The sequence below is a fragment of the Salmo salar genome, chromosome 03 (genome assembly GCF_965601325.2).
Source record: "Salmo salar chromosome 03, fSalSal1, whole genome shotgun sequence".
Taxonomy (NCBI): domain Eukaryota; kingdom Metazoa; phylum Chordata; class Actinopteri; order Salmoniformes; family Salmonidae; genus Salmo; species Salmo salar.
In genome coordinates this window covers 152,086-171,060 of record NC_138293.1, presented here as the reverse complement: position 1 = coordinate 171,060, position 18,975 = coordinate 152,086, and the positions used below count along the sequence as shown (strand labels likewise).

Genomic DNA, 18,975 nt, shown 5'->3' with positions numbered 1-18,975 from the left:
GCTTTTATCTCCCTAAGGAAACGTTTTGAATATCCCCGTGGCCTCAAAGCTTCAAAAAGAATGGTTGTTGCCTCCTCCACATGCTCACCCAATGTACAAATTCTGTTGAACCGGATCAACTGGGATTTAATTATCCCTCTAAAGGTATGTTTTGGATGATAACTTGCCTTATGTAGCAAAGCATGCCTATCTGTCTCCTTAAAGAAGACTTTAGTAGCCAATGATTTAGTCTGCCCCTCAGAAGGTACAAAGAAAACCTGATTGTCTAAAACTCTAGTTTGTCTCTTTGTATATTGTGGGATATTGTAATTGCAGGATGATGTGTATTTAGGGATTCCAAGAAACACTCAAACTCCCTCATAGAATTCACCCAAATCCCAAAGATGTCATCCAAATACCTAAGATACAAAGAGGGGAGGGTCTTACACTTCACAAACACTGTCTCTTCCAAAAACACATATATAAGTTGGCAAAGGCTGGGGCAAACTTCTTCCCCATGGCCGTTCCATGGATCTGAAGATAAAACTTATCATTAAAATTAAAATCATTCCTCAAAAACTCAACTCCAACAAATCTAAGATTTCTTTATCCGGGCGCTGAGGGTCAGGAAACCTATCAAAGGCCCGTTTAACTGCCCGCAGTCCCAAAGGGGTATCAATATTTGTGTATAGTGAGTTGATATCTATTGAAATAAAAACGCCCCCAATGGTAGTTCAAGACCTTTAAGTTTACCAACAAAATCATATGTATCTTTTACATAGGAAGCATGCTTCTGTGATAGTGGATTGATGAAATAATCAATATATTCAGCAATTCGATATGATTCCGATCCACAGTCACTAACAATTGGGCGTCCACTAGGGATCTGAAATGGCACCGACCACTCTTCCAAAGGTTTATGGATTTTTGGGAGGAGATAAAATTGTCGCGGTCTAGGTACATCTGGGCCCAGAAGATAGGTATATTGCTTTGAAATGATAAACTTTTTTTCAAGCAATTCCAACAATATCATCTTAATCATGTTTTTGGTTTCAGATTGAATAGAGTGATCTAATGCAACATAATTTTTCGGGTTATTCAGTTGTCTGTTAGCTTCCAATAAGTACTGTACTCTATCCATGATTACAATATGTGATCCTTTATCTGCAGGCTTAATAACTATATTCCGGTTTGACCCCAACAATTTAATAGTGTCTGACTCCGATACCGTCATATTCCCCCCAGTTACCGGCCCAGGTCGGAAGCGCCTAAATGCCTCGAGATCCTTCCTAATCAATGTTTAGATGGATGGAGATATCGATTGTATTCTGGGTTCCCAAACCGAGGGATCTGTAAACGGTACAAACGGAATGTCAGTATCATAATTAAAATGATCCAACAATTTCAGCCTCCTATGATATATGTGTAAGTCCCTACGAAGCTCCATCCGGTCTAAAATTCCGGGAGTGGGGATAAAAGACAATCCCCGTTCCAATACATTTCTTTCTATCTCAGAAAGCATATATGAGTGCGAGAGATTAGTAATGTTTGAAGGTGGAGCTGTATTAAAGCACTGTTCTCCCCTTACCTGTTTAAATTATCCAACTAAAAATTTAAGATGGTATGTCCTGTTTCAGGTGTCCAATGTACTGGGTCCCGTGGCAATGTGTGAAACCTAAGTTTACTAATCTCAGGTAAATAATTACATTGCTCTAGGATCCTTCGATTAAGTTGATCCAAGAGTGACTGTTGCTGTTTTTCCAGTCTATCTGAGTAGTTAATAATAGGCACAGAGTATTGCATTAGGAAATGTACTTTCTGCCACTTTCAACAGTTGTTGTAGTTGCTTCCAGGAGGTCAACGCCAGCTGTTTCAACAGGCAGTTGTTTAGCCCTCCTGATAACACCACCTTCTCCACTGTTGGATGTTCTAGTTTTTCTACTACTCCTTTTAAGTGGTGGAATGTAGCCCCAGGGAAGCCATCTGCTTGCACTCTGGAATCGGTAAACCCAGGTATCCGTGAAATATTAGAGTCTCCAATTATAACAATTGGTTTTCTAATTGTAAGTTCCCAATCCAAAATGTTCCTGGTAGAATTTGGGTGTCTAACTGGTTCAAGGTTAATTGATCCCGGCCTCCTAACAGGTAAATTAATCACCGGGATAGAGGAGGAAGAGGAGGAAACCCCTGGGTAGGCTTCGGCTGATATGAGTCCCACTATTTTACTCTTACCTCGGCCAAGAGGAGAAGTCCCCGAGGGGAGTAACAGCGGGGAAACCGGAGCGGCGGTAAATTGGGACCGCCCTGGGGGCTCAGACAAGGACGTATTCAGGAAAAGTTCAGTTTTGTCGTCACTTATCATCATCTGTTCCTCCCCCTCTAGGTTCCCAATCGCAACCTCACACGGGTCCCGCTCCCCTCCAACTCCAGGTTCCTCCTGGCCAGAGTCAGACAGAGGCAATAGTATTACTCCATTGTAGGACAACATTGCTATATAAGAACCTCTCAGGGCCATTAACAAGAGCCTGCCTCACCTGTGTTTGTTTTCCAATCTCCACCCCCCTTGGGACCAACTCTATTGTTAATGGATCTCCAGCCAATGCTTGGGGTCTAGGGGAATATGTTTCAGCCATAACCGAGATAGTTTTCCCCCTCTGGGAGACTGAATCCAGCTCTAAAGCTGGTAGACTTGGGGGCATCCTAGGGGTGCTCCTCTTTGGTCCGTTCTTAGCCCCACCCTTAACTAAACCACTTGCTGGACTACCATTTCCCACTCCCACCACATTACTGGGGGCTGGAGACAGGACACCCGACAAGGGCGGGAAGGCCTCCATAGTCAATTGGCCTGGACCTACCACCTCGCTAGCACTTGCCTTTGGGAGCATAGCCTGTAACGTTGCCACTGAGGACTCTAAACTTAAGTCTACATCTTACCCTTGCCCAAGAAACCGCTCGATCAAAGGAGTTAGTATCGAATCTCCCCACCTCCTGTAGCCCTGCTGCCAGAACTGAATCATAGTGGTCCACTAAGATGCACATATTAGTGTCCATCCAGTGGTCCGTATTCTCCTTTACCAGTTCCAAAACAGTGGGATTGGGTGAGGAAGGTTTGATAAAAGCCGTAAGTCTCACCACCTGCTTCATCATGCCAGGCGGGAAAGACCTTTTCCTGTGATGCCGGGCTATCTACTGAGAATATTGCAAAATGTGCTTTCACCGAAAAGCTATTTTAAAATCGGACATATCGAGTGCATAGAGGAGTTCTGTATCTATAATTCTTAAAATAATTGTTGTGCTTTTTGTGAACGTTTATCGTGAGTAATTTAGTAAATTCACCGGCAGTGTTCGGTGGGAATGCTAGTAACATGCTAGTCACCTGCTAATGTAAAAAGCTGGTTTTTGATATAAATATGAACTTGATTGAACAAAACATGCATGTATTGTATAACATAATGTCCTAGGGTTGTCATCTGATGAAGATCATCAAAGGTTAGTGCTGCATTTAGCTGTGGTTTTGGTTTTTGTGACATTATATGCTAGCTTGAAAAATGGGTGTCTGATTTATTTCTGGCTCGGTACTCTGCTGACATAATCTAATGTTTTGCTTTCGTTGTAAAGCCTTTTTGAAATCGGACAGTGTGGTTAGATTAACGAGAGTCTTATCTTTAAAATGGTGTAAAATAGTCATATTTTTGAAAAATTTAAGTAATATCATATCTAAGGTATTTGAATAACGCGCCACAGGATTCAACTGGCTGTTGAGTAGGTGGGACACAAGCGTCCCACCTAGCCCATAGAGGTTAAGGGATGGTTAACCTGTTATGGCTAGGGGGCAGTATTTTCACAGCCGGATAAAAAACGTACCCGATTTAATCTGATTATTACTCCTGCCCAGAAACTAGAATATGCATGTAATTATTAGCTTTGGATAGAAAACACTCCAAAGTTTCTAAAACTGTTTGAATGGTGTCTGTGAGTATAACAGAACTCATTTGAGAAGATTCCATGCAGGAAGTGTCCCGTCTGACAATTTCTTGCCCTTCTTGATTATCTCTATCCATTACAGAGGATCTCTGCTGTTACGTGACACTTCCTACGGCTCCCATGGGCTCTCAGAAGGCGGCAAAAAGCTGAATCGTGGCTTTGCAGGCTCTGGCTGAAAAAAAGTAGCGCGTTTGGGTAGTGGCTGGTCACAGTACTGTGAGACTCAGGCTCGTGCCCGCGTCGACCCCATGCTTTGTTTTCTTTCGTCTGTTTACCTAAACGCAGATTCCCGGTCGGAATATTATCGCATTTTTACGAGAAAAATGGCATAAAAATTGATTTTAAACAGCGGTTGTCATGCTTCGAAGTATGGTAATTGAATATTGGCCTTTGGTCGGTGTTCAGACGGACGGTTCCTCCCGCCCCACGTGGAATTGCCTCTATCGGGGGAGCCCCTGTCGGAGACGGTTATCCACGCCTTGATGACAAGCTTCAGCCGCGCTCCGTTCGTGCGAGATCTAGCCGACCCGTCTGTCTCAGTGGCCCTACATTGGTGTTCCGGTTCGGGGAGTGGAGTACCCAGGTAGCTATGCCTGCGGATGACGTTCACCCATGCCGTACCGGCGCCAGAAACACATGTATTTCTCAAACCCTGTCTTTTATCCACGTTGATGGTGTTCCGAATAAACCCTCCAGCTAAGACAAGATACCTGATTAAGCGGTGCCCCGGCACCTGTGGCTCTGGCCACGGGCAGTTCAGGGCCTCCCGCTGGGCGCACGGTGGATTGACCTAGGGCCTCCTCCCCTCACGGGATAGGAGTGGTCCCTGGCTGTTCTCCGCTTAGTGTGCCCAGGTACAACCTCTATGTTGTGAGTGGCTTTCTGGTTGATCCTGCCAGTAGCATATGCTTGTCTCAAAGATTAAGCCATGCAAGTCTAAGTACACACGGCCGGTACAGTGAAACTGCGAATGGCTCATTAAATCAGTTATGGTTCCTTTGATCGCTCCAACGTTACTTGGATAACTGTGGCATTTCTAGAGCTAATACATGCAGACGAGCGCTGACCTCCGGGGATGCGTGCATTTATCAGACCCAAAACCCATGCGGGCCAATCTCGGTTGCCCCGGCCGCTTTGGTGACTCTAGATAACCTCGAGCCGATCGCGCGCCCTTTATGGCGGTGACGTCTCATTCGAATGTCTGCCCTATCAACTTTCGATGGTACTTTCTGTGCCTACCATGGTGACCACGGGTAACGGGGAATCAGGGTTCGATTCCGGAGAGGGAGCCTGAGAAACGGCTACCACATCCAAGGAAGGCAGCAGGCGCGCAAATTACCCACTCCCGACTCGGGGAGGTAGTGATGAAAAATAACAATACAGGACTCTTTCGAGGCCCTGTAATTGGAATGAGTACACTTTAAATCCTTTAACGAGGATCCATTGGAGGGCAAGTCTGGTGCCAGCAGCCGCGGTAATTCCAGCTCCAATAGCGTATCTTAAAGTTTCTGCAGTTAAAAAGCTCGTAGTTGGATCTCGGGATCGAGCTGGCGGTCCGCCGCGAGGCGAGCTACCACCTGTCCCAGCCCCTGCCTCTCGGCGCCCCTCGATGCTCTTAATACATTCTATACAACCATGTGGATGCAAGTCTCAAGCTGAGGCTATTATATAAACAGTTTTATGGTAATATGGCTATATTGTCTCTTCTGAGTATCACAAAATTGTACCAAGCAGACCAGTTCGTAGCTGGATTCTTCACCAGTCTTCCATACCTTCTCCAGAACACAAATGTCGCTTGGCTCCCCAATTCTGTGAGTTGGAAGAATTTCCTGTGTCTCTCTATGGGCCATGTGGCCAGAGACTCTCCTGGAATTTTACCACTCCTTCACACAGGGACTGGGTGAGGGAAGGTAGGTTGGGGGATGGTGCAAAGGGGGGGAGGGGGTCAACTGTCCTCCCTGTACTCAAAAAGGCCAACGTCATGACATACCCCCCCTGGTGGTTTGGATCTTGTTTATCCTGCAAGTTACAAATCAACATAAAATCATGACCACGTGATGTCCCGTTGGTAGAACTGTTATAGGCTCTCTGGAAGCGGAGCAGTCCACCACAAGGATGGGCAGTTGATGTCCGGTTGGTGATCGCCGTTGCGGTCTCCTCTAGTGGTGTACCTTGGTAGGTTCCCTGGAAGCTGCAAAGTACCCCAGGAAGGGCCAGGGGATGTCCTGGTTGGTGATCGCCGTTGCGGTCCCCCCCTCTGGTGGTTTACCTTGGTGGGCTCTCTGACAGCGGGCATGCCGCCACAAGGATAGGCTGTGGGTGTCCGGATTTGGGGTCGCTGTTCCGGACCCATCGTCCAGACTGGAAGATCTGGGCAGTAACTTAGGCAGATGTTAACAACGCACACACACTCATGAAATATATATAATTACATTCATTCCCCAATGAGCGGCGTTGTGGCAATAAGTGATGGTTGTATGGGGACTTTGTTTATGGCTCTATCACTTCCTAAGTGTCAAAGGAACTGAACCGAAAAGGAATGAAAGCATAAACAAAACAAAAAAATATAGAAAATATAGTTCTCACACAAAAAAAAATCATCTAATTGGACTGTATTCTATATATGTCCAATGTTCTGGCAAAATGATTATCATGGCATTGTCTCTAATGACATATCTAGGGTTTTTCCTACTTGGTGTGTTGCTTAGGCGCTATCCTAAGTTTAACTATATGATAAGTCTACAGCTGTAATGCACTAGTTTTGGGCAGTCTACAGGGATGACCTATGGACTTCTGGTTAGATAACTGGTGAGTGCTGTAGAGTCAAAGGCCTAGAAGTAAATGTTCAACTTTACTAAGGCTGGTATATTGCTTGGGCCCTTAACCTCTATGGGCTAGGTGGGACGCTTGCGTCAGCAGAGTACCAAGCCAGAAATAATCAGACACCCATTTTTCAAGCCAGCATATAATGTCACCAAAACCCAGAAGACAGCTAAATGCAGCACTCACCTTTGATGATCTTCATCAGATGACAACCCTAGGACATTATGTTATACAATACATGCATGTTTTGTTCAATCAAGTTCATATTTATATCAAAAACCAGCTTTTTACATTAGCATGTGACGTTCAGAACTAGCATACCCCCCGCAAACTTCCGGGGAATTCGCTAACATTTTACTAAATTACTCACGATAAACGTTCACAAAAAAGCATAACAATTATTTTAAGAATTATAGATACAGACCTCCTCTATGCACTCGATATGTCCGATTTTAAAATAGCTTTTTGGTGAAAGCACATTTTGCAATATTCTAAGTACATAGCCCAGGCATCACGGGCTCGCTATTTAGACACCCGGCAAGTTTAGCACTCACCATAATCATATTTACTATTATAAAAGTTTCATTAAATTTTGTTGTCTTCGTCAGAATGCACACCCAGGACTGCTACTTCAATAACAAATGTTGGTTTGGTCCAAAATAATCCATCGTTATATCCGAATAGTGGCGTTTTGTTCGTGCGTTCCAGACACTATCCGAAATAGTAAAGAAGTGTCGCGCGCATGGCGCAATTCGTGACAATAAAATTCTAAATATTCCATTACCGTACTTCGAAGCATGTCAACTGCTGTTTAAAATCAATTTTTACGACATTTTTCTCGTAGAAAAGCGATAATATTCCGACAGGGAATCTCCTTTTCGGCAAACAGAGGAAAAAATCCCAAAGGCGGGGGCGGTCGGGGTCACGAGCATAAGCCCAGTGTCCCTTGATCGGCCACTTGAGAAAGGCGATAATGTGTTTCAGCCTGGGGCTGGAATGACGACATTCTGTTTTTTCCCGGGCTCTGAGCGCCTATGGACGACGTGGGAAGTGTCACGTTAGAGCAGAGATCCTTAGTAAATGATAGAGATGGAAAAGAGGTTCAAGAAATGGTCAGACAGGCCACTTCCTGTAAAGGAATCTCTCAGGTTTTGACCTGCCATTTGAGTTCTGTTATACTCACAGACACCATTCAAACAGTTTTAGAAAATTTAGGGTGTTTTCTATCCATATGTAATAAGTATATGCATATTCTAGTTACTGGGTAGGAGTGGTAACCAGATTAAATCGGGTATGTTTTTTATCCAGCCGTGTCAATACTGCCCCCTATCCTAAACAGGTTAAGCCGCGACAGCAAACTGACGATGAGTGTTGACAAATGAATATTGAGCAAAATGAGGTCAATTAATATTTTAAAAGAGAAAATGAAAAAATAAAACTTAAAAAAGAATGGAGCTCATTTATTTTGAGTCGATTGATGCATCAGTACGTGAATCAAAGTAAACGAACGTAAAAAATACCCATTCAAATCGATCAGTTTTCAACTAGAGAGATTGAAACGCGTCGTATCTGTCTCAAGCCTCCGTAACTGTTTATGTTACAACTCCACATCTGCAATAAATGGTGGTGGAGCTAGAGCGGTGTTTGTCAAACCATGAGACATACCAATAATCGGTCTTCTCACAAAAACATCTGTAGCATCTGAACCGTTTGACTTACACTCCCTGGAAAGGGGAGACCCTCTCGAACACGGTGGTGTTCTCAATTTGTCTCTACGTCCCCCACAAGTGTCAGGGGACTCGTCTGAAGTCGGAACCCTCTATGTGCAAACATCTGTTTGTAGAATCCAAAATCTTTGGGCTACAGACTAATGTGACCCCACTTGTCACAATGTTCTCCGTTTTGCCCTACGTTTTCCACAAGTGTCACGGGACTAATCTGAAGGTAACAGGTACTGATTAAAATGATAGATTTTTTAACCAGGGACCTCTCGCACCCTAAACCATAATAGTACAACTATACCAACGATCCGTTTGGTCAAAGAATTTTCACTTTCCACAAAAATGACGGTCAGGATATGAATCGATGTCTCCATGTTGCTTACGAGCTTCGCATAGCATTGGTGGTATAGTGGTGAGCATAGCTGCCTTCCAAGCAATTGACCCGGGTTTGATTCTCGGCCAATGCAGAGCATGAGATATTCACTAGTTTTAGGGGCTGGGTGTCATTTCAAGTGTATTACATTGGAATCAATGTCCTTGTTCGTGGAAGTCAGATTTGCTCTTAGTTTTTGCAGGTTTTCGAAATGAAGTGCGATATTGAGCCAACTAGTGAATATCACAATAGATACGCAGTCCATCGCCTAAACCATTCAGCCACCTTGTCCTGCGCCCAAGAGGTGGCTGTTTGCAACCAGTGGCCAGAGATCTGCCTGTCTGAACTTGTTAACCTGTTGGGTCTAGGGGGCAGCATTTGCACGTCTGGATAAAAAAAATGTACCCGATTTAATCTGGTTACTAATCCTACCCAGTAACTAGAATATGCATATACTTATTATATATGGATAGAAAACACTCTAAAGTTTCCAAAACTGTTTGAATGGTGTCTGTGAGTATAACAGAACTCATTTGGCAGGCAAAACCCTGAGACATTTTCTGACAGGAAGTGGATACCTGATGTGTTGTATTGACTTTAAACCTATCCCATTGAAAAACACAGGGGTTTAGGAATATTTTGGCACTTCCTATTGCTTCCACTAGATGTCACCAGCCTTTACAAAGTGTTTTGAGTCTTCTGGAGGGAGATCTGACCGAACAAGAGCCATGGAACGGTGATGTCCCATTAGACACCTGGCGCGCTACTTCATGTTGGGTACCCTCGTTCCAATACGTTATAAAAGGCTATGCATTCGTCCACCTTGAATATTATTCATGTTCTGGTTAAAAAAGGCCCTAATGATTTATGCTATACAACGTTTGACATGTTTGAACGAACGGAAATATATTTTTTCCCCTCGTTCATGACGAGAAGTCCGGCTGGCTTACATCATGTGCTAACGAGACGGAGATTTTTGGACATAAATGATGAGCTTTTTTGAACAAAACTACATTCGTTATGGACCTGTGATACCTGGAAGTGACATCTGATGAAGAGAATCAAAGGTAATGGATTATTTACATAGTATTTTCGATTTTAGATCTCCCCAACATGACGTCTAGTCTGTATCGCAACGCGTATTTTTCTGGGCACAGTGCTCAGATTATTGCAAAGTGTGATTTCCCAGTAAGGTTATTTTTAAATCTGGCAAGTTGATTGCGTTCAAAAGATGTAAATCTATAATTCTTTAAATGACAATATAATATTTTACCAATGTTTTCTAATTTTAATTATTTAATTTGTGACGCTGACTTGACTGCCGGTTATTGGAGGGAAACGATTTCCTCAACATCAATGCCATAGTAAAACGCTGTTTTTGTATATAAATATGAACTTGATAGAACTAAAAATGCATGCATTGTCTAACATAATGTCCTAGGAGTGTCATCTGATGGAGATTGTAAAAGGTTAGTGTATCATTTTAGCTGGTTTTATGGTTTTGGTGACCCTGTCTTTGACTTGACAAAACATTACACACAACTCTTGTAAATGTACTGTCCTAACATACTCTAAATTTATGCTTTCGCCGTAAAACCTTTTTGAAATCGTAAAACGTGGTTAGATTAAGGAGATGTTTATCTTTCAAATGGTGTAACATAGTTGTATTTTTGAAAAATTTGAATTTTGACATTTATTTGGATTCAAATTTGCCGCTCTTGAAATGCACCTGCTGTTGATGGAGTGCACCACAGGTGGCACGCTAGCGTCCCACCTAGCCCCAAGAGGTTAAAAGATCTGCAAAAGGGCTCATCCGGGATTTGAACCCGGGACCTCTCGCACCCAAAGCAAGAATCATACCCCTAGACCAATGAGCCTCAGACAAGAATAAAATTGTTTTGCTTTCTGCGGCAATTACAATGAGGATATCAATTGTTCTTGTCCATGGTGCTTGGAAAGATTGAACCTCATGTGAGTGTTTGTGCTATACTTGTGAGCATAGCAGTCTTCCAAACTGTTGACCAGGCTTCAGTTCAAATCTTTTGTATTTCATCTGCTGTGTCTTTCACATTCTGTCTTCTTAAACCGCGACAGCAAACTGATGATGAGTGTTGACAAATGAATATTGAGCAAAATGAGGTCAATTAATATTTTAAAAGAGAAAATGAAAAAATAAAACTTCAAAAAGAATGGAGCTCATTTATTTTGAGTCGATTGATGCATCAGTACGTGAATCAAAGTAAACGAACGTAAAAAATACCCATTCAAATCGATCAGTTTTCAACTAGAGAGATTGAAACGCGTCGTATCTGTCTCAAGCCTCCGTAACTGTTTATGTTACAACTCCACATCTGCAATAAATGGTGGTGGAGCTAGAGCGGTGTTTGTCAAACCATGAGACATACCAATAATCGGTCTTCTCACAAAAACATCTGTAGCATCTGAACCGTTTGACTTACACTCCCTGGAAAGGGGAGACCCTCACGAACACGGTGGTGTTCTCAATTTGTCTCTACGTCCCCCACAAGTGTCAGGGGACTCGTCTGAAGTCGGAACCCTCTATGTGCAAACATCTGTTTGTAGAATCCAAAATCTTTGGGCTACAGACTAATGTGACCCCACTTGTCACAATGTTCTCCGTTTTGCCCTACGTTTTCCACAAGTGTCACGGGACTAATCTGAAGGTAACAGGTACTGATTAAAATGATAGATTTTTTAACCAGGGACCTCTCGCACCCTAAACCATAATAGTACAACTATACCAACGATCCGTTTGGTCAAAGAATTTTCACTTTCCACAAAAATGACGGTCAGGATATGAATCGATGTCTCCATGTTGCTTACGAGCTTCGCATAGCATTGGTGGTATAGTGGTGAGCATAGCTGCCTTCCAAGCAATTGACCCGGGTTTGATTCTCGGCCAATGCAGAGCATGAGATATTCACTAGTTTTAGGGGCTGGGTGTCATTTCAAGTGTATTACATTGGAATCAATGTCCTTGTTCGTGGAAGTCAGATTTGCTCTTAGTTTTTGCAGGTTTTCGAAATGAAGTGCGATATTGAGCCAACTAGTGAATATCACAATAGATACGCAGTCCATCGCCTAAACCATTCAGCCACCTTGTCCTGCGCCCAAGAGGTGGCTGTTTGCAACCAGTGGCCAGAGATCTGCCTGTCTGAACTTGTTAACCTGTTGGGTCTAGGGGGCAGCATTTGCACGTCTGGATAAAAAAAATGTACCCGATTTAATCTGGTTACTAATCCTACCCAGTAACTAGAATATGCATATACTTATTATATATGGATAGAAAACACTCTAAAGTTTCCAAAACTGTTTGAATGGTGTCTGTGAGTATAACAGAACTCATTTGGCAGGCAAAACCCTGAGACATTTTCTGACAGGAAGTGGATACCTGATGTGTTGTATTGACTTTAAACCTATCCCATTGAAAAACACAGGGGTTTAGGAATATTTTGGCACTTCCTATTGCTTCCACTAGATGTCACCAGCCTTTACAAAGTGTTTTGAGTCTTCTGGAGGGAGATCTGACCGAACAAGAGCCATGGAACGGTGATGTCCCATTAGACACCTGGCGCGCTACTTCATGTTGGGTACCCTCGTTCCAATACGTTATAAAAGGCTATGCATTCGTCCACCTTGAATATTATTCATGTTCTGGTTAAAAAAGGCCCTAATGATTTATGCTATACAACGTTTGACATGTTTGAACGAACGGAAATATATTTTTTCCCCTCGTTCATGACGAGAAGTCCGGCTGGCTTACATCATGTGCTAACGAGACGGAGATTTTTGGACATAAATGATGAGCTTTTTTGAACAAAACTACATTCGTTATGGACCTGTGATACCTGGAAGTGACATCTGATGAAGAGAATCAAAGGTAATGGATTATTTACATAGTATTTTCGATTTTAGATCTCCCCAACATGACGTCTAGTCTGTATCGCAACGCGTATTTTTCTGGGCACAGTGCTCAGATTATTGCAAAGTGTGATTTCCCAGTAAGGTTATTTTTAAATCTGGCAAGTTGATTGCGTTCAAAAGATGTAAATCTATAATTCTTTAAATGACAATATAATATTTTACCAATGTTTTCTAATTTTAATTATTTAATTTGTGACGCTGACTTGACTGCCGGTTATTGGAGGGAAACGATTTCCTCAACATCAATGCCATAGTAAAACGCTGTTTTTGTATATAAATATGAACTTGATAGAACTAAAAATGCATGCATTGTCTAACATAATGTCCTAGGAGTGTCATCTGATGGAGATTGTAAAAGGTTAGTGTATCATTTTAGCTGGTTTTATGGTTTTGGTGACCCTGTCTTTGACTTGACAAAACATTACACACAACTCTTGTAAATGTACTGTCCTAACATACTCTAAATTTATGCTTTCGCCGTAAAACCTTTTTGAAATCGTAAAACGTGGTTAGATTAAGGAGATGTTTATCTTTCAAATGGTGTAACATAGTTGTATTTTTGAAAAATTTGAATTTTGACATTTATTTGGATTCAAATTTGCCGCTCTTGAAATGCACCTGCTGTTGATGGAGTGCACCACAGGTGGCACGCTAGCGTCCCACCTAGCCCCAAGAGGTTAAAAGATCTGCAAAAGGGCTCATCCGGGATTTGAACCCGGGACCTCTCGCACCCAAAGCAAGAATCATACCCCTAGACCAATGAGCCTCAGACAAGAATAAAATTGTTTTGCTTTCTGCGGCAATTACAATGAGGATATCAATTGTTCTTGTCCATGGTGCTTGGAAAGATTGAACCTCATGTGAGTGTTTGTGCTATACTTGTGAGCATAGCAGTCTTCCAAACTGTTGACCAGGCTTCAGTTCAAATCTTTTGTATTTCATCTGCTGTGTCTTTCACATTCTGTCTTCTTAAACCGCGACAGCAAACTGATGATGAGTGTTGACAAATGAATATTGAGCAAAATGAGGTCAATTAATATTTTAAAAGAGAAAATGAAAAAATAAAACTTCAAAAAGAATGGAGCTCATTTATTTTGAGTCGATTGATGCATCAGTACGTGAATCAAAGTAAACGAACGTAAAAAATACCCATTCAAATCGATCAGTTTTCAACTAGAGAGATTGAAACGCGTCGTATCTGTCTCAAGCCTCCGTAACTGTTTATGTTACAACTCCACATCTGCAATAAATGGTGGTGGAGCTAGAGCGGTGTTTGTCAAACCATGAGACATACCAATAATCGGTCTTCTCACAAAAACATCTGTAGCATCTGAACCGTTTGACTTACACTCCCTGGAAAGGGGAGACCCTCACGAACACGGTGGTGTTCTCAATTTGTCTCTACGTCCCCCACAAGTGTCAGGGGACTCGTCTGAAGTCGGAACCCTCTATGTGCAAACATCTGTTTGTAGAATCCAAAATCTTTGGGCTACAGACTAATGTGACCCCACTTGTCACAATGTTCTCCGTTTTGCCCTACGTTTTCCACAAGTGTCACGGGACTAATCTGAAGGTAACAGGTACTGATTAAAATGATAGATTTTTTAACCAGGGACCTCTCGCACCCTAAACCATAATAGTACAACTATACCAACGATCCGTTTGGTCAAAGAATTTTCACTTTCCACAAAAATGACGCTCAGGATATGAATCGATGTCTCCATGTTGCTTACGAGCTTCGCATAGCATTGGTGGTATAGTGGTGAGCATAGCTGCCTTCCAAGCAATTGACCCGGGTTTGATTCTCGGCCAATGCAGAGCATGAGATATTCACTAGGTTTAGGAGCTGGGTGTCATTTCAAGTGTATTACATTGGAATCAATGTCCTTGTTAGTGGAAGTCAGATTTGCTCTTAGTTTTTGCAGGTTTTCTAAATGAAGTGCGATATTGAGCCAACTAGTGAATATCCATCGCCTAAACCATTCAGCCACCTCGTCCTGCGCCCAAGAGGTGGCTGTTTGCAACCAGTGGCCAGAGATCTGCCTGTCTGAGCTTGTTAAAAGATCTGCAAAAGGGTTCATCCGGGATTTGAACCCGGGACCTCTCGCACCCAAAGCGAGAATCATACCCCTAGACCAACGAGCCTTAGACAAGAATAAAATTGTTTTGCTTTCTGCGGCAATTACAATGAGGATATCAATTGTTCTTGTCCATGGTGCTTGGAAAGATTGAACCTCATGTGAGTGTTTGTGCTATACTTGTGAGCATAGCAGTCTTCCAAACTGTTGACCAGGCTTCAGTTCAAATCTTTTGTATTTCATCTGCTGTGTCTTTCACATTCTGTCTTCTTAAGCCGCGACAGCAAACTGATGATGAGTGTTGACAAATGAATATTGAGCAAAATGAGGTCAATTAATATTTTAAAAGAGAAAATGAAAAAATAAAACTTAAAAAAGAATGGAGCTCATTTATTTTGAGTCGATTGATGCATCAGTACGTGAATCAAAGTAAACGAACGTAAAAAATACCCATTCAAATCGATCAGTTTTCAACTAGAGAGATTGAAACGCGTCGTATCTGTCTCAAGCCTCCGTAACTGTTTATGTTACAACTCCACATCTGCAATAAATGGTGGTGGAGCTAGAGCGGTGTTTGTCAAACCATGAGACATACCAATAATCGGTATTCTCACAAAAACATATGTAGCATCTGAACCGTTTGACCTACAACATCGTATGACCACTCCCTGGAAAGGGGAGACCCTCACGAACACGGTGGTGTTCTCAATTTGTCTCTACGTCCCCCACAAGTGTCAGGGGACTCGTCTGAAGTCGGAACCCTCTATGTGCAAACATCTGTTTGTAGAATCCAAAATCTTTGGGCTACAAACTAATGTGACCCCACTTGTCACAATGTTCTCCGTTTTGCCCTACGTTTTCCACAAGTGTCACGGGACTAATCTGAAGGTAACAGGTACTGATTAAAATGATAGATTTTTTAACCAGGGACCTCTCGCACCCTAAGCCATAATAGTACAACTATACCAACGATCCGTTTGGTCAAAGAATTTTCACTTTCCACAAAAATGACGGTCAGGATATTAATCGATGTCTCCATGTTGCTTAAGAGCTTCACATAGCATTGGTGGTATAGTGGTGAGCATAGCTGCCTTCCAAGCAGTTGACCAGGGTTCAATTCCCAGCCAATGCAGAGCATGAGATATTCACTAGGTTTAGGAGCTGGGTGTCATTTCAAGTGTATTACATTGGAATCAATGTCCTTGTTAGTGGAAGTCAGATTTGCTCTTAGTTTTTGCAGGTTTTCTAAATGAAGTGCGATATTGAGCCAACTAGTGAATATCCATCGCCTAAACCATTCAGCCACCTCGTCCTGCGCCCAAGAGGTGGCTGTTTGCAACCAGTGGCCAGAGATCTGCCTGTCTGAGCTTGTTAAAAGATCTGCAAAAGGGTTCATCCGGGATTTGAACCCGGGACCTCTCACACCCAAAGCGAGAATCATACCCCTAGACCAACGAGCCTTAGACAAGAATAAAATTGTTTTGCTTTCTGCGGCAATTACAATGAGGATATCAATTGTTCTTGTCCATGGTGCTTGGAAAGATTGAACCTCATGTGAGTGTTTGTGCTATACTTGTGAGCATAGCAGTCTTCCAAACTGTTGACCAGGCTTCAGTTCAAATCTTTTGTATTTCATCTGCTGTGTCTTTCACATTCTGTCTTCTTAAGCCGCGACAGCAAACTGATGATGAGTGTTGACAAATGAATATTGAGCAAAATGAGGTCAATTAATATTTTAAAAGAGAAAATGAAAAAATAAAACTTAAAAAAGAATGGAGCTCATTTATTTTGAGTCGATTGATGCATCAGTACGTGAATCAAAGTAAACGAACGTAAAAAATACCCATTCAAATCGATCAGTTTTCAACTAGAGAGATTGAAACGCGTCGTATCTGTCTCAAGCCTCCGTAACTGTTTATGTTACAACTCCACATCTGCAATAAATGGTGGTGGAGCTAGAGCGGTGTTTGTCAAACCATGAGACATACCAATAATCGGTATTCTCACAAAAACATATGTAGCATCTGAACCGTTTGACCTACAACATCGTATGACCACTCCCTGGAAAGGGGAGACCCTCACGAACACGGTGGTGTTCTCAATTTGTCTCTACGTCCCCCACAAGTGTCAGGGGACTCGTCTGAAGTCGGAACCCTCTATGTGCAAACATCTGTTTGTAGAATCCAAAATCTTTGGGCTACAAACTAATGTGACCCCACTTGTCACAATGTTCTCCGTTTTGCCCTACGTTTTCCACAAGTGTCACGGGACTAATCTGAAGGTAACAGGTACTGATTAAAATGATAGATTTTTTAACCAGGGACCTCTCGCACCCTAAGCCATAATAGTACAACTATACCAACGATCCGTTTGGTCAAAGAATTTTCACTTTCCACAAAAATGACGGTCAGGATATTAATCGATGTCTCCATGTTGCTTAAGAGCTTCACATAGCATTGGTGGTATAGTGGTGAGCATAGCTGCCTTCCAAGCAGTTGACCAGGGTTCGATTCCCAGCCAATGCAGAGCATGAGATATTACCTAGGTTTAGGAGCTGGGTGTCATTTCAAGTGTATTACATTGGAATCAATGTCCTTGTTAGTGGAAGTCAGATTTGCTCTTAGTTTTTGCAGGTTTTCTAAATGAAGTGCGATATTGAGCCAACTAGTGAATATCCATCGCCTAAACCATTCAGCCACCTCGTCCTGCGCCCAAGAGGTGGCTGTTTGCAACCAGTGGCCAGAGATCTGCCTGTCTGAGCTTGTTAAAAGATCTGCAAAAGGGTTCATCCGGGATTTGAACCCGGGACCTCTCGCACCCAAAGCGAGAATCATACCCCTAGACCAACGAGCCTTAGACAAGAATAAAATTGTTTTGCTTTCTGCGGCAATTACAATGAGGATATCAATTGTTCTTGTCCATGGTGCTTGGAAAGATTGAACCTCATGTGAGTGTTTGTGCTATACTTGTGAGCATAGCAGTCTTCCAAACTGTTGACCAGGCTTCAGTTCAAATCTTTTGTATTTCATCTGCTGTGTCTTTCACATTCTGTCTTCTTAAGCCGCGACAGCAAACTGATGATGAGTGTTGACAAATGAATATTGAGCAAAATGAGGTCAATTAATATTTTAAAAGAGAAAATGAAAAAATAAAACTTAACCTCTATGGGACCGGCGGGACGAATTCGTCCCACCTACGTAACATCCACTGCCAGCCTGTGGCGCGATTTTCAAAATCTTCAAAATCCTATTACTTCAATTTCTCAAACATATGACTATTTTACAGCCATTTAAAGATAAGACTCTCGTTAATCTAACCACACTGTCCGATTTCAAAAAGGCTTTACAACGAAAGCAAAACATTAGATTATGTCAGCAGAGTACCAAGCCAGAAATAATCAGACACCCATTTTTCAAGCCAGCATATAATGTCACCAAAACCCAGAAGACAGCTAAATGCAGCACTCACCTTTGATGATCTTCATCAGATGACAACCCTAGGACATTATGTTATACAATACATGCATGTTTTGTTCAATCAAGTTCATATTTATATCAAAAACCAGCTTTTTACATTAGCATGTGACGTTCAGAACTAGCATACCCCCCGCAAACTTACGGGGAATTCGCTAACATTTTACTAAATTACTCACGATAAACGTTCACAAAAAGCATAACAATTATTTTAAGAATTATAGATACAGACCTCCTCTATGCACTCGATATGTCCGATTTTAAAATAGCTTTTTGGTGAAAGCACATTTTGCAATATTCTAAGTATATAGCCCAGGCATCACGGGCTCGCTATTTAGACACCCGGCAAGTTTAGCACTCACCATAATCATATTTACTATTATAAAAATGTCATTACCTTTTGTTGTCTTCGTCAGAATGCACACCCAGGACGTCTACTTCAATAACAAATGTTGGTTTGGTCCAAAATAATCCATCGTTATATCCGAATAGCGGCGTTTTGTTCGTGCGTTCCAGACACTATCCGAAATAGTAAAGAAGTGTCGCGCGCTTGGCGCAATTCCTGACAATAAAATTCAAAGTATTCAATTGCCGTACGT

The 18,975-nt window shown here is 42.2% G+C and overlaps 2 non-coding genes and 1 pseudogene across 2 annotated transcripts; 1 reads left to right on the top strand and 2 right to left on the bottom strand.

The window, feature by feature from the left end:
- The first annotated feature begins 4,845 nt into the window (after positions 1–4,845).
- On the top strand, positions 4,846–5,464 carry LOC145877597 (uncharacterized; annotated as a pseudogene).
- A 5,221-nt stretch (positions 5,465–10,685) lies between these two features.
- On the bottom strand, positions 10,686–10,757 carry trnap-ugg (transfer RNA proline (anticodon UGG)). The gene has a single exon. It is a non-coding gene; the product is annotated as a tRNA-Pro (tRNA).
- A 2,762-nt stretch (positions 10,758–13,519) lies between these two features.
- Positions 13,520–13,591, bottom strand: trnap-ugg (transfer RNA proline (anticodon UGG)). Its single transcript has one exon. It is a non-coding gene; the product is annotated as a tRNA-Pro (tRNA).
- Positions 13,592–18,975: the final 5,384 nt, after the last annotated feature.